Source organism: Populus alba, chromosome 3, assembly GCF_005239225.2.
Source record: "Populus alba chromosome 3, ASM523922v2, whole genome shotgun sequence".
NCBI classification, from domain to species: domain Eukaryota; kingdom Viridiplantae; phylum Streptophyta; class Magnoliopsida; order Malpighiales; family Salicaceae; genus Populus; species Populus alba.
Window position 1 is genome coordinate 16,178,035 of NC_133286.1, and position 20,013 is coordinate 16,198,047.

Here is a 20,013-nt window from a genome sequence, read left to right on the forward strand (position 1 = left end):
CGGAAGAAGTCTGATGTAGAAGAAGTAGCAGAAGCATACATGCTCAAGAGGGATCACCCGAAATTCAAAGGCAACTGAATTTCGGCAACCCGGGCATCGAGATCGGAATGCCGCGAAACACACCGAGGCAAAGCGTTTCGCCGTTTGCCGAGGAACTCCTATGTAGAAGAAGTAGCCGAAGCATACATACTCAACAGGGATCACCTGAAATTCAAAGGCAACTGCATTTCGGCAACCGGGGCATCGAAGGCGGAATGCCGCGAAACTCACCGAGGCAAAACGTTTCGTCGTTTGCAGAGGAAGTCTTAAGTAGAACAAGTAGCAGAAGCATTTATGCACAAGAGGGATCACCCGAAATTCAAAGGCAACTGCATTGCGGCAACCGGGGCATCGAAGTCGGAATGCCGCGAAACTCACCGAGGCAAAACGTTTCACCGTTTGCGGAAGAACTCTGATGTAGAACAAGTAGCAGAAGCATACATGCTCAAGAGGGATCACCCGAAATTCAAAGGCAACTGAATTTCGGCAACCGGGGCATCGAAGTCGGAATGCCACGAAACGCACCGAGTCAAAGCATTTCGATGTTTGAGGAAGAAGTCTGAAGTAGAACAAGTAGCAGAAGCATACATGCTCAAGAGGAATCACCCGAAATTCAAAGGTAACTGAATTTCGGTAACCGGGGCATCGAAGTCGTAATGTCGTGAAACACACCGAGGCTAAGCGATTCGCCGTTTGGGGAAGAAGTTTGATGTAGAACAAGTAGCAGAAGCATACATGCTCAATAGGGATCACCCGAAATTCAAAGGCAACTGAATTTCGGCAACCGGGGCATCGAGATCGGAATGCCGCGAAACTCACCGAGGCAAAGCGTTTCGCCGTTTGCGGAAGAACTCTGATGTAGAACAAGTAGCAGAAGCATACATGCTCAAGAGGGATCACCCGAAATTCAAAGGCAACTGAATTTCGGCAACCGGGGCATCGAAGTCGGAATGCCACGAAACTCACAGAGTCAAAGCATTTCGATGTTTGCGGAAGAAGTCTGATGTAGAACAAGTAGCAGAAGCATACATGCTCAAGAGGAATCACCCGAAATTCAAAGGCAACTTAATTTCGGTAACCGGGGCATCAAAGTCGTAATGCCGTGAAACACACCGAGGCAAAGCGTTTCGCCGTTTGCGGAAGAAGTTTGATGTAGAACAAGTAGCAGAAGCATACATGCTCACTAGGGATCACTCGAAATTCAAAGGCAACTGAATTTCGGCAACCGGGGCATCGAGATCGGAATGCCGCGAAACTCACCGAGGCAAAGCGTTTCGCCGTTTGCAGAGGAAGTCTTCTGTAGAACAAGTAGCAGAAGCATACATGCTCAAGAGGGATCTCCCGAAATTCAAAGGCAACTACATTTCGGCAACCGGGGCATCGAAGTCGGAATGTCGCGAAACTCACCAAGGCAAAACGTTTCTCCGTTTGCGGAAGAAGTCTGATGTAGAACAAGTAGCAGAAGCATACATGCTCAAGAGGGATCACCCGAAATTCAAAGGCAACTGAATTTCGGCAACCGGGGTATCGAAGTCGGAATGCCACGAAACTCACCGAGTCAAAGCGTTTCGATGTTTGCGGAAGAAGTCTGATGTAGAACAAGTAGCAGAAGCTTACATGCTCAAGAGGGATCACCCGAAATTCAAAGGCAACTGCATTTCGGCAACCAGGGCATTGAAGTCGGAATGCTGCGAAACTCACTGAGGAAAAACGTTTCGCCGTTTGGGGAAGAAGTATGATGTCGAACAAGTAGCAAAAGCATACATGCTCAAGAGGGATCACCCGAAATTCAATGGCAACTGAATTTCGGCAACCGTGGCATCGAAGTCGGAATGCCGCGAAACTGATCGAGTCAAACCATTTCGCCATTTACGGAAGAATTATGATTTAGAACAAGTAGCAGAAGCAAACATTCTCAAGAGGGATCACCCGAAATTCAAAGGCAACTGCATTGCGGCAACCGGGGCATTGAAGTCGGAATGCTGCGAAACTCACCGAGGCACAACATTTTGCCGTTTGGGGAAGAAGTCTGATGTAGAACAAGTAGCAGAAGCATACATGCTCAAGAGGGATCACCCGAAATTCAATGGCAACTGAATTTCGGCAACCGGGGCATCGAAGTCGGAATGCCGCGAAACTCATCGAGTCAAAGCATTTCACCATTTGCGGAAGAAGTATGATGTAGAACAAGTACCAGAAGCATACAAGCTCAAGAGGGATCACCCGAAATTCAAAGGCAACTGAATTTCGGCAACCGGGGCATCGAGGTCGGAATGCCGCGAAACTCGCCGAGGCAAAGCCTTTCGCCGTTTGCGGAAGAAGTCTGATGTAGAACAAGTAGCAGTAGCATACATGCTCAAGAGGGATCACTCGAAATTCAAAGGCAACTGCATTTCAGCAAGCGGGGCATCGAGGTCGGAATGCCGCCAAAACTCACCGGGGCAAAGCCTTTCGCCGTTTGCGAAAGAAGTCTGATGTAGAACAAGTAGCAGAAGCATACATGCTCAAGATGGATCACCCGAAATTCAAAGGCAACTGAATTTCAGCAACCGGGGCATCGAAGTCGGAATGCCACGAAACTCACCGAGTCAAAGCGTTTCGATGTTTGCGGAAGAAGTCTGATGTAGAACAAGAAGCAGAAGCATACATGCTCAAGAGGAATCACCCGAAATTCAAAGGCAACTGAATTTCGGTAACCGGGGCATCGAAGTCGTAATGCCGTGAAACACACCGAGACAAAGCGTTTCGCCGTTTGCGAAAGAAGTCTGATGTAGAACAAGTAGCAGAAGCATACATGCTCAATAGGGATCACCCGAAATTCAAAGGCAACTGAATTTCGGCAACCGGGGCATCGAGATCGGAATGCCGCGAAATTCACCGAGGCAAAACGTTTCACCATTTGCGAAAGAAGTCTGAGGTAGAATAAGTAGCAGAAGCAAACATGCTCAAAAGGGATCACCCGAAATTCAAAGCCAACTGAATTTCGGCAACCAGGGCATCGATGTCGCAATGCTAGGAAACTCACCGAGGCAAAGCGTTTCGTCGTTTGCGGAACAAGTCTGATGTAGAACAAGTAGCAGAAGCATACATGCTCAAGAGGGATCACCCGAAATTCAATGGCAACTGCATTTCGGCAACTGGGGCATCGAAGTCGGAATGCCGTGAAACTCACCGTGGCAAAGCATTTCGCTGTTTGCGGAAGAAGTCTGAGGTATAACAAGTAGCAGAAGCAAACTTGCTCAAAAGGGATCACCCAAAATTCAAAGGCAACTGAATTTCAGAAACCGGGGCATCGAGGTCGGAATGCCGCGAAACTCGCCGAGGCAAAGCCTTTCGCTGTTTACGGAAGAAGTCTGATGTAGAACAAGTAGCAGAAGCATACATGCTCAAAAGGGATCACCCGAAATTCATAAGCAACTGAATTTCGGCAATCGGGGCATCGAGATCGGAATGCCGCGAAACTCACAGAGGCAAAGCGTTTCGCCGTTTGCAGAGGAAGTCTTATTAAGAAGAAATAGCAGAAGCATACATGCTCAAGAGGGATCACCCGAAATTCAAAGGCAACTGCATTTCGGCAACCAGGGCATCGAAGACGGAATGCCGCGAAACTCACCAAGGCAAAACGTTTCACCGTTTGCGGAAGAAGTCTGATGTAGAACAAGTAGCAGAAGCATACATGCTCAAGAGGGATCACCCGAAATTCAAAGGCAACTGAATTTCAGCAAGTAGGGCATCGAGGTCTGAATGCCGCAAAACTCACCGAGGCAAAGCCTGTCACCGTTTGGGAAAGAAGTCTGATGTAGAACGAGTAGCAGAAGCATACAAGCTCAAGAGGGATCACCCGAAATTCAAAGGCAACTGCCTTTCTGCAACCGGGGCATCGTGATCGGAATGCCGCCAAACTCACCGAGGCAAAGGATTTTGACATTTGCGGAAGAAGTCTGATGTAGAACAAGTACCAGAAGCATTCATGCTCAAGAGGGATCACCCGAAATTCAAAGGCAGCTACATTTCGACAACAGGGGCATCGAAGTCGGAATGCCGTGAAACTCACCGAGGCAAAGCGTTTCGACGTTTGCGGAAGAAGTCTGATGTAGAACAAGTAGCAGAAGCATACATGGTCTAGTGGGATCACCTGAAATTCAAAGGCAACTAAATATCGGAACCGGGGCATCGAAGTCGGAATGCGGCGAAATTCACCGAGTCAAAGCGTTTCGCCGTTTGCGGAAAAAGTCTGATGTAGAACAAGTAGCAAAAGCATACATGCTCAAAAGGGATCACCCGAAATTCAAAGGCAACTGCATTTTGGCAACTGGGGCATCGACGTCGGAATGCCGTGAAACTCACCGAGTCAAGGTGTTTCGCCGTTTGCGGAAGAAGTCTAATATAGAACAAGTAGCAGAAGCATACATGCTCAAGAGGGATCACCCGAAATTCAATGGCAACTGAATTTCGGCAACCGGGGCATCGAGGTCGGAATGCCGCGAAACTCAACGAGGCAAAGCGTTTCGTCGTTTGCTGAAGAAGTCTGATGTAGAACAAGTAGCAGAAGCATACATGCTCAAGAGGGATCACTCGAAATTCAAAGGCAACTAAATTTCGGCAACCGGGGCATCGACGTCGGAATGCCGCGAAACTCATCGAGTCAAAGCATTTCGCCATTTGCGGAAGAAGTACGATGTAGAACAAGTACCAGAAGCAAACATTCTCAAGAGGGATGACTGACACGACCAAAAGCTTGATGTCTTTTCCCAAGTGCAGGAGTGTCGAAGTAATAAATAACCCGGCAAGACCGGGGTCGAACCACAGAGAGGTTAATTGTATAAATTATAAATAACAAGACAACAACAACAACGACGACAACAACATCAACAACAACAATAATTATTATAATACTCAGTACGTGGCGTTGTTACACCTAAGAATGATCCAAAAGATCGGGTCACAAGTTTCCAGCCTATATACTGAGTTTATGAAAAGATCAAAGGGATATATTACAGAATGTAAATAACAACAACAACAACAATAATAATAAAAATAATAATAGTAGTAGTAGTAGTAATAGAAGAAGATGAAGAAATTAATGAGAACTTTGAGTTGGAAGATTAATGTAAGGATTAAACAATGATAAAAACGAATGTCAAGGTTAGAGGATCCACTAATGGTACTTCAAACAAGTATAATATAAACTCTTATTACTCAATTGGAAACCACACATAAAGGAGGTTCCAATCAGATTATAAATTGTTAACATGATTACATTAGTTATCTTATTCGAATAAAGCTAATACTTGTAAATATTGGCAGGAATTCATGATTATAACTTATGTTAACAACAAATCAAGTCTCTTTCATAGCTCAGGTGTCGGTTATACCATACAGTATGGGCTATGAAAGTACCAAGTATTTGTTGTACCAAGTGTTATACAACATAAATCTAGATTAACCATTTAACAAGCAAAGTATCAAAAGTGAACAAGATAACAAATATAAAACATGTTAGTATCCAACATTAAGGTCCATGTTAAGTTTATATTATACTTATTCTTACACCATTAGTGTACCCTTTTCACCTGACATAATTAGCTTAGCTAGACATAATGAAAGATAGAAATATAAATGAACAAGACAAGAACATAAATGAGAAAGAAGTTAACTAAATAAAGAAAAGGAAATGAAGTGCATAAACTTGATATTAATGAAAGCAAAACATAAGCAATACAAAGAGAGAAAGCAAGAGCATGATCTTGATCTGGAAACCAAGATGCCTAAATACATGGTAAGTGCCTCCTTTTATAGGCCAAAATTTGGAACTATTGATTTGTTGACTAATTGATGAGTGGGTGGCCACATCTTGACTTGATAACAATCCTTATCTTCTTGTCTGAACAAGATGTCATTGCTAACATCATAATTTGCCCAGAATCCTTAGGAATGTTCTAGGAAATTGTCTCAGCTTTCCAACAAAAAAAAGATGAGGTCATTTGGACTTCTATAACTCAAGATATGGGCTGAACACTAAATAGTGTCTGGGCTGCAGGACAGCTTCAGACTTCTTCGTTGTTCCTTCAATTTGGACTTCAAAACGACCTTGTTAGATCTTGGGCTCCGCATGAAAGTTGTAGGCCTTTTTCTTACCTTTCCATCCATATAAAATGGACCTAAATCCGAGATCTAGAGCTCCATATATGATCCAATTACCAAGCAATGTTCCCGTTTGGACTGCACCGACATCTCTTTTCTAAGTTTGGCCATCTCTTTGTCCTTTAACTTTCAATTCTTAAACTCATCAATCAATCCTTTTATTTATGTGATAGTCCTGCATTTAAAATGAGCATTTACCATAAATTAAGGTATCTTATACTATCAAACTTGTTATTATAAAACATGCTTTCGTTAAGGAGTTATTGATACTTCAAGTGCAAAATGATGATATAAAACCTTGATAAACATGCACTTTTAAGTACTAATCACACCCCCCCCAACCAGCTTATTACTAGTCCCTAGTAATCTAAAGTGTTAAAATAGAGAAACAATTTGCAAGTTTCACAAAGCAAGGCATTCATCATTCAACTTCTATTACTCTATCCAGATAAACAAACTCTCATTAAATTTATATTACTTCTTAAACAAGATATTAATAAACCTTCTTTTTATGTGCTCAATATATGAAAACATAGATGATGGGGCTTTTGTTGGAAGAAAACAATATTATGTTCAAATGTTTAAGGTGAACTTCCTTGGGTTGGGATTATTATTATTATTACTTTTTTTTTCTTTTTTTTTCTTTTTTTTTTAATTTTATTTATATACACATACAACTTAAAACATAATGTATCTTTAACCCATGTAACGAGTTTTAGGCTAATGACTCCCAGACCAGTTGGTCTTAGGGCATTAGGTGTTGAGACACCCCTACGAGCTTAACAACTCGGGTTGCAGATATTGATACGTAGATAGTGCAATGTTTGATTCCCTTAAGCTTTTCTCCTTAACCCATGTAACAAGCTTTGGGCCAATAACTCCCAAGTCAGTTGACTTTAGGGTATTAGGTGTTAAAACACCCCTTCGGGCTTAATTGCTTAGGTTAGGGGGAGGCTACGAAACCAAACTTATCCACGTTTTATTATCATCAATACTATCTTTTTTTTTCTTTTTTTCTTTTTTTTATGAAAATTATATACTATCCTTTTCCCTTAGTTGTTACCTTCAACAAAAGAACATAATTAATGTAATAATCCAATGTGCAACCCACAATCATATGTTAAAGTGTGTGTGTGTGTGAAAATGAAGGTTTAATAATACTTGTTAAATGAGTATAGGAGCAAAATCAAGTGATAACAATGCGAGAGTTTGTAAACCTGAATATTTCAAGAAGTATTCTAATAGGCCTTGTTATGAATATTGCAAATAACCATTAGAAAATTTTTACTAAGATGCGTCTCAAGAATAATTCCTCTTTACTCTGCCATCCTAGTAATAACAGTTTTGTCAAATGGTTTTTTTAAAAACAAACACAGTTAGTTGGTTAGTTTTTTTTTTTTTTTTTTAACTACTACCCTCTCCCCCCAACCAAAACGAGACATTGTCCTCAATGTTCGAAGGTAGAAAGATAGAGTATAGAAGACATCACCTTAAACAGTGAACAATGACAAACCTGAAACACACTTAAACAAATATAAGAAGTAACAAAACAAAATAATATGCTATTAATAACACAAAAGACACAAGGTTTCACAAATGAAGGCTCAAATCTAATCTAAGCTTTTTACGGCTTTCCTTAGTTGACCAATCTAGACGACTCATGCAGGGATCAATGACAGGGATGAAAGATTGTAGTTGGTCAATCAATTGTTCAACAGTAGCAGCAGAGATTATGATTCGTCGTGCCGAAGATGTTAGAAATTCCTGTTCCACAGCTTGATCAAGGAAAGACAGCAACTTATCATAAAAACCATTAACATTTAACAAACCTATAGGTTTATGGTGAATGTGCAGTTGGGCCCAAGATGAAATATGAAAGATCTCTTCCAATGTGCCCAGACCACCTGGTAAGGCAATGAAGGCATCAGCATGGTTAAACATGGTATTCAGTCGGTCAGACATTGTTGGGACCTGTAGTTCTTCTCCAATTGTTTTTTCAATGATGTCCCCATTTGCTAAAGCTTTGGGGACAACCCCCAAAACTTGACTGCCTCCCAAAAATGCAGCCATTGACACACCTCCCATTAACCCAAGGCTACCTCCCCCATACACTAAATGAATCTTTCTCTCAGCTAGTACCCGACCAAGATGATTTGTTGATTCTAAAAACTCTTTTTCTTTCCCAGGACTAGATCCATCGAAAACACAAATATTTTTTATGTGATGACTTGAGGAACCTGCCATTTCTACACACTTCTATATTTGATGAATGTATGGGATGAGTAGAAATGAAGGGAAGGAAGAGAAGAATTTATAGATGAAAAATGGAAAATGCAATCATACCACCTATATGTAGGCCAACTGTAGTCTCACACACACTCTCTCTCTCTTTATTAATTATTTATTTGAAAAAGCATGTATGTACAGGTAGTTGTGATTGTGGCTCACATCTTCCCTTGGTTTTACGTCCAAGAACGGCTTAAACGCCCTCTATGGGTCGGGGATAGGCTTCCCATCCAGTTTTCTTAAAAACTGGCAAACAGGGTCTTTTTTAGTCAGATTCCCAAGACTAAGTCGATCATGTTCTTTATGGAATTGTGGCCATCTGGCACATCTGTGACAGACTTTCAGTCGTTTTGCATGACGTTTCTTTGCAAAAGTGCTTTTACCTGTTCCAGGCATGTGTGAAATGAAAGAATTAGAGGACTCACCTGATAATCGGACCTTTGCTTCAATTAGCCAGCGAATATCTTCAGGAATTCCATGATTCATTAACAACCTCAATCTTTCACACCTAGCACGGTAAATTTTTGTAATCGCATTCTGAGGCAGAGCGGGAAAATACTTTTTCAATTTTTCAAGAGTGGTGTCCATTTTCAAATGAGAATTGGATGCGAGATTCAAAGAAAGAAAAAAGAGCAGAGAATTGCACAATTATATACACAGATCTCAGTTATCATGGGAAACTGAAAGAACCGACTTAAGAGTCACGGAGTACCGTTATCCGCCATTTGACCGGGATGAGAGAAACTAGCAAAACAAAAGATACACCAAAACAAACACAAAACAATGTGAGAAAAAGAATCAATCTTTATATACAGGATCACTCAATTCAGTAGAGTCATTTTCAACTGAAAAATTGTCAAAATAAACTTTCAATCGATGCCCATTTACCTTGAAAACATTGCCATTCTTTGGATTCTCGATATCACAGGCCCCATATGGATACACATGTTTCACAATAAAAGGACCGCTCCATCTTGACCTTAGTTTTCCAGGAAATAAATGGAGTCGAGAATTATAAAGCAAGACTTTTTTACCAACATTGAATGTTTTTCTCAGTATTTTCTTGTCATGAAACTCTTTAATTCTTGCTTTATGAATTCTTGAATTGTCATATGCATCATTTCTAATTTCCTCAAGCTCATTTATTTGCAATTTTCGCAGCTGACTAGCATCATCAATGTTTGAATTGAAAGCTTTAATAGCCCAATAAGCTTTATGTTCAATTTCCACAGGCAAGTGACAAGGTTTTCCATAGACTAGTCTATAAGGTGACATACCTAATGATGTTTTATATGCAGTTCGATAAGCCCAAAGTGCATCATTAAGTCTTAAAGACCAGTCTTTCCGATTAGGGTTCACCGTTTTCTCCAAGATCTGTTTGATCTCCCTATTAGCAAGCTCTACTTGTCCACTTGTCTGAGGGTGATAAGGGGTGGCAACTTTGTGTGTGATTCCATATTTCTTCATTAAAGAAGCAAATGGCTTGTTGCAGAAATGTGTTCCACCATCACTTATTATGGCTCGAGGAATTCCAAATCAACTCAAAATATTGTCTTTCAAAAACTTTATCACTGTTTTGTGATCATTGTTTCGACTTGGAATTGCCTCTATCCATTTTGAAACATAATCTACTGCGACTAATATGTACACGAAACCAAATGATGGAGGAAATGGACCCATGAAATCTATACCCCAATAGTCAAAGATCTCAATGACAAGAATAGGATTTAAAGGCATCATGTGACGTTTTGAAATAGATCCCAACTTTTGACAATTTTCACAAGTCTTGCAGAATGCATGTGAGTCTTTGAACATGGTGGGCCAATAAAATCCACTTTGTAAGATTTTTGCAGTTGTCTTTCTTGATGAGAAATGACCCCCACATGCCTCAGAATGACAAAATTTAATGACACTACTTACCTCATTGTCAGGAATGCATCTTCGAAATATTTGATCAGGACAATATTTGAATAAATAAGGGTCATCCCAATAAAAGTTCTTCACTTCGTCCAAGAACTTTCTTTTGTCTTGGGTACTCCAATGAGCTGGCAATTGTCCTAAAACAAGAAAATTAACAATATTAGCAAACCAAGGCATCGTAGAAATAGAAAGTAAAGATTCATCGGGAAAGTAGTCATCGATTGGTGTGATGTCAGATTTCGAATCTGTTTTTAATCTTGACAAATGATCTGCAACAACATTTTCGGTGCCTTTCTTGTCTTTGATTGTGATATCAAATTCTTGAAGTAACAAAATCCACCGCACCAATCTAGCCTTAGAATCTTTCTTAGAGAGAAGATATTTCAAAGCTGCATGATCACTAAAACAACAACAGGTGAGCCAACAAGATAAGATCTGAACTTGTCACATGCAAATACTACTGCAAGTAATTCTTTTTCAGTGGTAGTGTAATTCATTTGAGCACTATTTAAAGTTTTACTTGCATAGTAAATCACATAAGGTTTCTTATCTTTTCTTTGTCCCAAGACAGCACCCACGGCATAATCACTAGCGTCACACATTATTTCAAAAGGTAATGACCAATCAGGAGGTTGAATGACAGGAGCAGAAGTAAGCAAGTTTTTAAGTTTAACAAAGGCTTCTTCACAACGTTCAGTCCATTCAAAAATATTATCCTTTGTTAGAAGGTTACTCAAGGGCTTAGATATTACACTAAAATCTTTGATGAACCTTCTGTAAAAACCAGCATGTCCTAAGAATGATCTAACATCTTTAACAGATTTTGGTGTTGGTAAGTTGGCAATTAACTCGATTTTAGATTTGTCAACCTCAATTCCTTTTGATGAAACAATGTGACCAAGTACAATGCCGTTTGTTACCATAAAGTGACATTTTTCCCAATTCAGTACAAGATTCTTCTCTTCACACCTACTCAAAACCTTTTCTAAGTTAGTCAAACAATCATCAAATGAATCACCAAAAACAGAAAAATCATCCATAAAAATTTCAAGAAAATGTTCAACCATATCACTGAATATGCTAAGCATGCATCTTTGAAATGTGGCTGGTGCATTACATAATCCAAAAGGCATCCTTCGATATGCAAAAACCAAATGGACATGTGAAAGTAGTCTTCTTTTGATCTTCCAATTCAATTTCAATTTGATTGTAACCTGAATAGCCATCTAGGAAACAATAAAATTCATGACCTGCAACTCTTTCTAGGATTTGGTCCATGAAAGGTAAAGGGAAATGATCTTTTCTAGTCATTGAATTAAGTTTCCTATAGTCAATGCACATGCGCCAACCCGTAACAGCCCTAGTTGGAATTAACTCATTTTTCTCATTCGTTATCACAGTGACTCCAGACTTTTTGGGTACAACTTGGGCAGGACTTACCCATTTGCTGTCAGAAATAGGATAAATGATTCCATTATCTAGAAGCTTAATGACTTCATTTTTCACTACTTCTTTCATATTAGGATTAAGCCTTCGTTGCATTTCTCTAGAAGGTTTAGCATTTTCCTCCAAATAAATCCTGTGTGTGCAAATCAAAGGGCTAATTCCTTTTATGTCAGCTATGGTCCATCCTAATGCATTTTTGTGCATTTTTAGAGTCTGTAATAACTTACCTTCTTGATGCGCATTAAGTTTGGAAGAGATTATTACCGGAAAAGTTTTATTTTCTCCTAAAAATGAGTATTTGAGATTAAATGGTAACGGCTTCAATTCAGGTTTTGGTGGTTGAACACTTGAAGGTATGGGCTCAATTGATCGTGGTGGCAATTCTTCAATTTGTGGTCTCCAATTGCATGCCTTTGATTCCTGAAAGTAGACCATCTGCAAATCATCAGATTCATCAATCTCAGTTTCAATAGAAGTGGTTTGAAATTGATTATGAACTAATTTTTCAATAAAATCCACTTCCTGTAAATCATTATCATCTCCAGGTTGCTTGTAAATGTTGAAAATATTCATCTCCAATGTCATGTTTCCAAATGATAGCTTCATCAGTCCATTCCTACAATTAATCAATGCATTAGAAGTGGCAAGAAATGGACGTCCTAAAATGACAGGAATTGAATTACATGCTTCAACAGGTTGCGTGTCCAAGACAACAAAATCCACAGGATAAATGAATTTATCAACTAGTACTAACACATCTTCAATTATTCCTCTAGGCACTTTTACAGATCTATCGGCGAGTAAAAGAGTTACAGAGGTTGGTTTTAACTCACCTAGATTGAGACTCTGAAAAACTGAATATGGAAGTAAATTCACACTAGCTCCAAGATCAAGTAAGGCTCTTTCAATTTTATGTTCTCCAATAAAGCAAGAAATTGTAGGACAACCAAGGTTTTTATATTTCAAAGCATTATTGTTCTGAAGAATGGCACTTACTTGTTCGGCTAGAAAGGCTTTCTTTTTCACATTCATTTTTCTCTTCACAGTGCACAGATCTTTCAAAAATTTAGCATAGGAAGGAACCTGTTTAATAGCATCCAACAAAGGTATATTGATCCTTACTTGTTTGAAAATTTCAAAGATTTTAGAGTTGTGATTGACTTTCCTTTGTTTGGTCATGGCATGAGGAAATGGAAGTGCTGACGGGGAATCAGGCTTCTCTTTGCAATGTTGAGGTTCAACCCCTTCCTTACCCTCGGAGATAGACTCATCATCTTTCTCACAAGGTTCAAGAATGGGTTTTTCAATAACCTTACCACTACGAAGAGTGATGACTGATTTGACTTGATCCATGTGTTAGCTTCCAGAACCACTTGCAATTGCATTGTATTGCCCCTTTGGATTTTGCTGTGGTTGAGAAGAAAACTTACCTTTCTCTTGAAAACTAAGAGCAGTTGTTAATTTTGCAAGAGCATCTTTAAAATCTGTCATGCTTTGAGCAAGTTGAGTGTTGATTGTCTCCTGCTTTTCAATGAATGCATGCAATGTTTCCTCAAGATTTCTTCTAGGAGGTGGAACATAAGGAGGTGCATATCCATGAGAATTTTGAAAATTATGGTGTGCTTGAAACGGTGGCTGTGAAGTTTGTGCATTGTTGCTATCATTCTTCCAACTAAAATTTGGGTGATTTCTCCAACCAGGATTGTATGTTTGCGAATATGGGTTATGGTTGGGCCTTTGGAAATTGTTTAAAGCATGGGCTTGTTCATGGAGGTATTCCTTGAAAGAAGGCAAAGTTGGACAATCATTGGTTGAATGTTCCTTGGTTTCACAGATTTGACACACAATGTCTTGAACAAATTTTAATTGACCATTCTTTTTCAATTCTAGTGCCTCGACTTTTCTAGCTAAAGATGCAAACTTGGCTTGGAGATCATGATCTTCCCTAAGGTTGTGCATACCTCCACTAGATGTATGAGGTTGAGTTTTACTTGGTGCCTCATAAGTACCTGTGGTGTCCCAATTTTGAGCATTTTCGGCTAGCAAGTCTAGGTACTCCATTGCTTCATTAGGGTCTTTATCCTCAAAGGTTCCATTGCACATCAATTCAACCATTTGCCTATCTCTAGGTGTTAAACCTTCATAAAAATGTGAAACCAATCTCCATGTTTCAAAACCATGTGTGGGCAAGTATTAAGCAAATCTCGATACCTATCCCAACATTGGTAAAATGTTTCTCCTGGCTTTTGAGTGAAAGTGATGATTTGTCTTTTGAAAGAGTTTGTTCTGTGAGACGGAAAAAACTTCTTTAAAAATTGTTGTTGCATTTCATCCCAAGCACGAATAGATCCTGGTCTCAAATTTTGTAGCCATGTTTTAGCTTTATCTTTTAATGAAAAAGGAAAAAGCTTTAATCTGATAGTGTTCATGCTACAATTTGAGTCATTATAGGTATTACAGACCTCCTCAAATTCCCTTAAATGCAAGTATAGATTTTCTAAGTCTAAGCCATGAAAAGATGGTAAAAGTTGAATAATGTCTGGCTTAAAATTAAAATGAGATGCATCAGGAGGGAAAACTATGCATGAGGGTGCACTTGTTCTTGTGGGATTCATGTGATCTCTAAGTGTTCTCATACGGTTATTCTCATTATTCTCATTATGAAGCGATTGATTATCTTCTTCGGCCATATTTTCTGAAAATGATGAGGATACCCTACAAAGTCGACCACTTAATGTACGTGACCAAACTCTCATGTACGTGTAAAAAAAAAGAATAAAAGGAAGAAAAGAAAAGAGAAGAAAATAATAACAAAAGAAAACAAAAGAAACAAAAGTTAAATAAAATGAAAAGTGAAAAGATAAAATAAAATAAATATTATAATTTATACAAGAATTTACCTCCCCGGCAACGGCGCCAAAAACTTGACACGACCAAAAGCTTAATGTCTTTTCCCAAGTGCAGGAGTGTCGAAGTAATAAATAACCCGGCAAGACCGGGGTCGAACCACAGAGAGGTTAATTGTATAAATTATAAATAACAAGACAACAACAACAACAACGACAACAACATCAACAACAACAATAATAATTATAATACTCAGTACGTGGCGTTGTTACACCTAAGAATGATCCAAAAGATCGGGTCACAAGTTTTCAGCCTATATACTGAGTTTATGAAAAGATCAAAGGGATATATTACAGAATGTAAATAACAACAACAACAACAATAATAATAAAAATAATAATAGTAGTAGTAGTAGTAATAGAAGAAGATGAAGAAATTAATGAGAACTTTGAGTTGGAAGATTAATGTAAGGATTAAACAATGATAAAAACGAATGTCAAGGTTAGAGGATCCACTAATGGTACTTCAAACAAGTATAATATAAACTCTTATTACTCAATTGGAAACCACACATAAAGGAGGTTCCAATCAGATTATAAATTGTTAACATGATTACATTAGTTATCTTATTCGAATAAAGCTAATACTTGTAAATATTGGCAGGAATTCATGATTATAACTTATGTTAACAACAAATCAAGTCCCTTTCATAGCTCAGGTGTCGGTTATACCATACAGTATGGGCTATGAAAGTACCAAGTATTTGTTGTACCAAGTGTTATACAACATAAATCTAGATTAACCATTTAACAAGCAAAGTATCAAAAGTGAACAAGATAACAAATATAAAACATGTTAGTATCCAACATTAAGGTCCATGTTAAGTTTATATTATACTTATTCTTACACCATTAGTGTACCCTTTTCACCTTGACATAATTAGCTTAGCTAGACATAATGAAAGATAGAAATATAAATGAACAAGACAAGAACATAAATGAGAAAGAAGTTAACTAAATAAAGGAAAGGAAATGAAGTGCATAAACTTGATATTAATGAAAGCAAAACATAAGCAATACAAAGAGAGAAAGCAAGAGCATGATCTTGATCTGGAAACCAAGATGCCTAAATACATGGTAAGTGCCTCCTTTTATAGGCCAAAATTTGGAACTATTGATTTGTTGAATAATTGATGAGTGGGTGGCCACATCTTGACTTGATAACAATCCTTATCTTCTTGTCTGAACAAGACGTCATTGCTAACATCATAATTTGCCCAGAATCCTCAGGAATGTTCTAGGAAATTGTCTCAGCTTTCCAACAAAAAAAAGATGAGGTCATTTGGACTTATAGAACTCAAGATATAGGCTGAACACTAAATAGTGTCTGGGCTGCAGGACAGCTTCGGACTTCTTCGTTGTTCCTTCAATTTGGACTTCACAACGACCTTGTTAGATCTTGGGCTCCGCATGAAAGTTGTAGGCCTTTTTCTTACCTTTCCATCCATATAAAATGGACCTAAATCTGAGATCCAGAGCTCTAGATATGATCCAATTACCGAGCAATGTTCCGGTTTGGACTGCACCGACATCTCTTTTCTAAGTTTGGCCATCTCTTTGTCCTTTAACTTTCAATTCTTAAACTCATCAATCAATCCTTTTATTTATGTGATAGTCCTGCATTTAAAATGAGCATTTACCATAAATTAAGGTATCTTATACTATCAAACTTGTTATTATAAAACATGCTTTCGTTAATGAGTTATTGATACTTCAAGTGCAAAATGATGATATAAAACCTTGATAAACATGCACTTTTAAGTACTAATCAATCACCCGAAATTCAAAGGCAACTGCATTGCGGCAATCGGGGCATTGAAGTCGGAAAGCTGCGAAACTCACCGAGGCAAAACGTTTCGCCATTTGGGGAAGAAGTCTGATGTAGAACAAGTAGCAGAAGCATACATGCTCAAGAGGGATCACCCGAAATTCAATGGCAACTGAATTTTGGCAACCGGGGCATCGAAATCGGAATGCCACGAAACTCATCGAGTCAAAGCATTTCACCATTTGCGGAAGAAGTATGATCTAGAACAAGTACCAGAAGCATACATGCTCAAGAGGGATCACCCGAAATTCAAAGGCAACTGAATTTCGGCAACCGGGGCATCGAGGTCGGAATGCCGCGAAACTCGCCGAGGCAAAGCCTTTCGCCGTTTGCGAAAGAAGTCTGATGTAGAACAAGTAGCAGAAGCATACATGCTCAAGAGGGATCACCCGAAATTCAAAGGCAACTTAATTTCGGCAACCGGGGCATCGAGATCGAAATGCCGCGAAACTCACCGAGGCAAAGCGTTTCGCCATTTGCAGAGGAAGTCTTAAGTAGAACAAGTAGCAGAAGCATACATGCTCAAGAGGGATCACCCAAAATTCAAAGGCAACTGCATTTCGGCAACCGGGGCATCGAAGTCGGAATGCCGCGAAACTCACCGAGGCAAAACGTTTCACCGTTTGCGGAAGAAGTATGATGTAGAACAAGTAGCAGAAGCATACATGCTCAAGAGGGATCACCCGAAATTCAAAGGAAACTGAATTTCGGCAACCGGGGCATCGAACTCGGAATGCCACGAAACTCACCGAGTCAAAGCGTTTCGATGTTTGCGGAAGAAGTCTGATGTAGAACAAGTAGCAGAAGCATACATGCTCAAGAGGAATCACCCGAAATTCAAAGGCAACTGAATTTCGGTAACCGGGGCATCGAAGTCGTAATGCCGTGAAACACACCGAGGCAAAGCGTTTCGCCGTTTGCGGAAGAAGTCTGATGTAGAACAAGTAGCAGAAGCATACATGCTCAATAGGGATCACCCGAAATTCAAAGGCAACTGAATTTCGGTAACCGTGGCATCGAAGTCGTAATGCCGTGAAACACACCGAGGCAAAGCGTTTCGCCGTTTGCGGAAGAAGTCTGATGTAGAACAAGTAGCAGAAGCATACATGCTCAATAGGGATCACCCGAAATTCAATGGCAACTGCATTTCGGCAAACCGGGGCAATCAAGTCCCGTGAAATCACCGTCGCTGTTTGCGGAAAAGGCAACTTGTTCAAAAGGGATTTCAAAGGCAACTGAATTTCCGGGGCATCGAGGTCGGAATGCCTCGAAACTCGCCGAGGCAAAGCGTTTCGCCGTTTGCGTAAAAAGTCTGATGTAGAACAAGTAGCAGAAGCATACATGCTCAAAAGGGATCACCCGAAATTCACAGGCAACTGAATTTCAGCAACCGGGGCATCGAGATCGGAATGCTGTGAAACTCACCGAGGCAAAGTGTTTCGCCGTTTGCAGGGGAAGTCTTATGTAGAACAAGTAGCAGAAGCATACATGCTCAAGAGGGATCACCCGAAATTCAAAGGCAACTGCAATCGAGAGATCGGAATGCCGCGAAACTCACCGAGGCAAAGCGTTTCGCCGATTGCAGAGGAAGTCTGATCGTAGCAAAGCATACAAGCTCAAGAGGGATCACCCGGAGGTTCGCTGCCGCAAAACTCACCGAGGCAAAGCCTTTCGCCGTTTGCGATCGCAGAAGTTTCTGAATGCAAGTAGCAGAAGGCATACAAGCTCAAGAGGGATCACCGAAATTCAAAGAAGGCAACTGCATTTCTGTCGAGGTCGGAATGCCGTGTCACCGAGGCACAAGAAGTCTGATGTAGAAACAAGTAGCAGAAGCATACATGCTCAAGAGGGATCACCCGAAATTCAAAGGCAACTGAATTTCAGCATCGAAATCCCGGAAGGCAAAGCAACTTTCAAAGAAGTCTGATGTACTAGCAAGAAGCATACATGCTCAAGAGGGATCACCCGAAATTTAAAGGCAACTGCAATTCGGCAACCGGGACATCGAGGTCGTAATGCCGCGAAACTCACCGAGGCAAAGTGTTTCGCCGTTTGCGGAAGAAGTCTGATGTAGAACAAGTACCAGAAGCATACATGCTCAACAGGGATCACCCGAAATTCAAAGGCAACTGAATTTCAGCAAGGGGGCATCGAGATCGGAATGCCGCGAAACTAACCGAGGCAAAGGATTTCGACATTTACGGAAGAAGTCTGATGTAGAACAAGTAGCAGAAGCATACATGCTCAAGAGTGATCACACGAAATTCAAAGGCAACTGCATTTCGGCAACCGGGGCATCGAAGTCGGAATACCGCGAAACTCACCGAGGCAAAGCGTTTCGCCATTTTGCGGAAGAAGTCTGATGTAGAACAAGTACCAAAAGCATGCATGCTCAAGAGGGATCACCCGAAATTCAAAGGCAACTGCATTTCTGCAACCTGGGCATCGAAGTCCGAATGCCACGAAACTCACCGAGGCAAAGAGTTTCGACGTTTGCGGAAGAAGTCTGATGTAGAACAAGTAGCAGAAGCATACATGCTCAAGAGGGATCACCCGAAATTCAAAGGCAGCTGAATTTCGGTAACCGGGGCATCGAAGTCGTAATGCCGTGAAACACACCGAGGCAAAGCGTTTCGCCGTTTGCGGAAGAAGTCTGATGTAGAACAAGTAGCAGAAGCATGCATGCTCAATAGGGATCACCCGAAATTAAAAGGCAACTGCATTTCTTCAACGGGTACATCGAGATCGGAATGCCGCAAAACTCACCGAGGCAAAGGATTTCGACATTTACGGAAGAAGTCTGATGTAGAACAAGTAGCAGAAGCATACATGCTCAATAGGGATCACCCGAAATTCAAAGGCAACTGAATTTCGGCAACCGGGGCATCGAGATCGGAATGCCACGAAACTCACCGAGGCAAAGCGTTTCGTCGTTTGCAGAGGAAGTCTTATGTAGAACAAGTAGCAGAAGCGTACATGCTCAAGAGGGATCACCCGAAATTCAAAGGCAACTGCATTTCTACAACCGGTGCATCGAGATCGGAATGCCGCAAAACTCACCGAGGCAAAGGATTTCGACATTTGCGAAAGAAGTCTGATGTAGAACAAGTAGCAGAAGCATACATGGTCAAGAGGGATCACCCGAAATTCAAAGGCAACTGAATTTCAGCAACCGGGGCATCGAATTCGGAATGCCTCGAAACTCACCAAGTTAAAGCGTTTTGCTGTTTGCGGAAGAAGTCTGATGTAGAACAAGTAGCAGAAGCATACATGCTGAAGAGGGATCACCCGAAATTCGAAGGCAACTGCATTTCGGCAACCTGGGCATCGAAGTCGGAATGCCGCGAAACTCACCGAGGCAAAGCGTTTCGACGTTTGCAAAAGAAATCTGATGTAGAACAAGTAGCAGAAGCATACATGCTCAAGAGGTATATCCCGAAATTC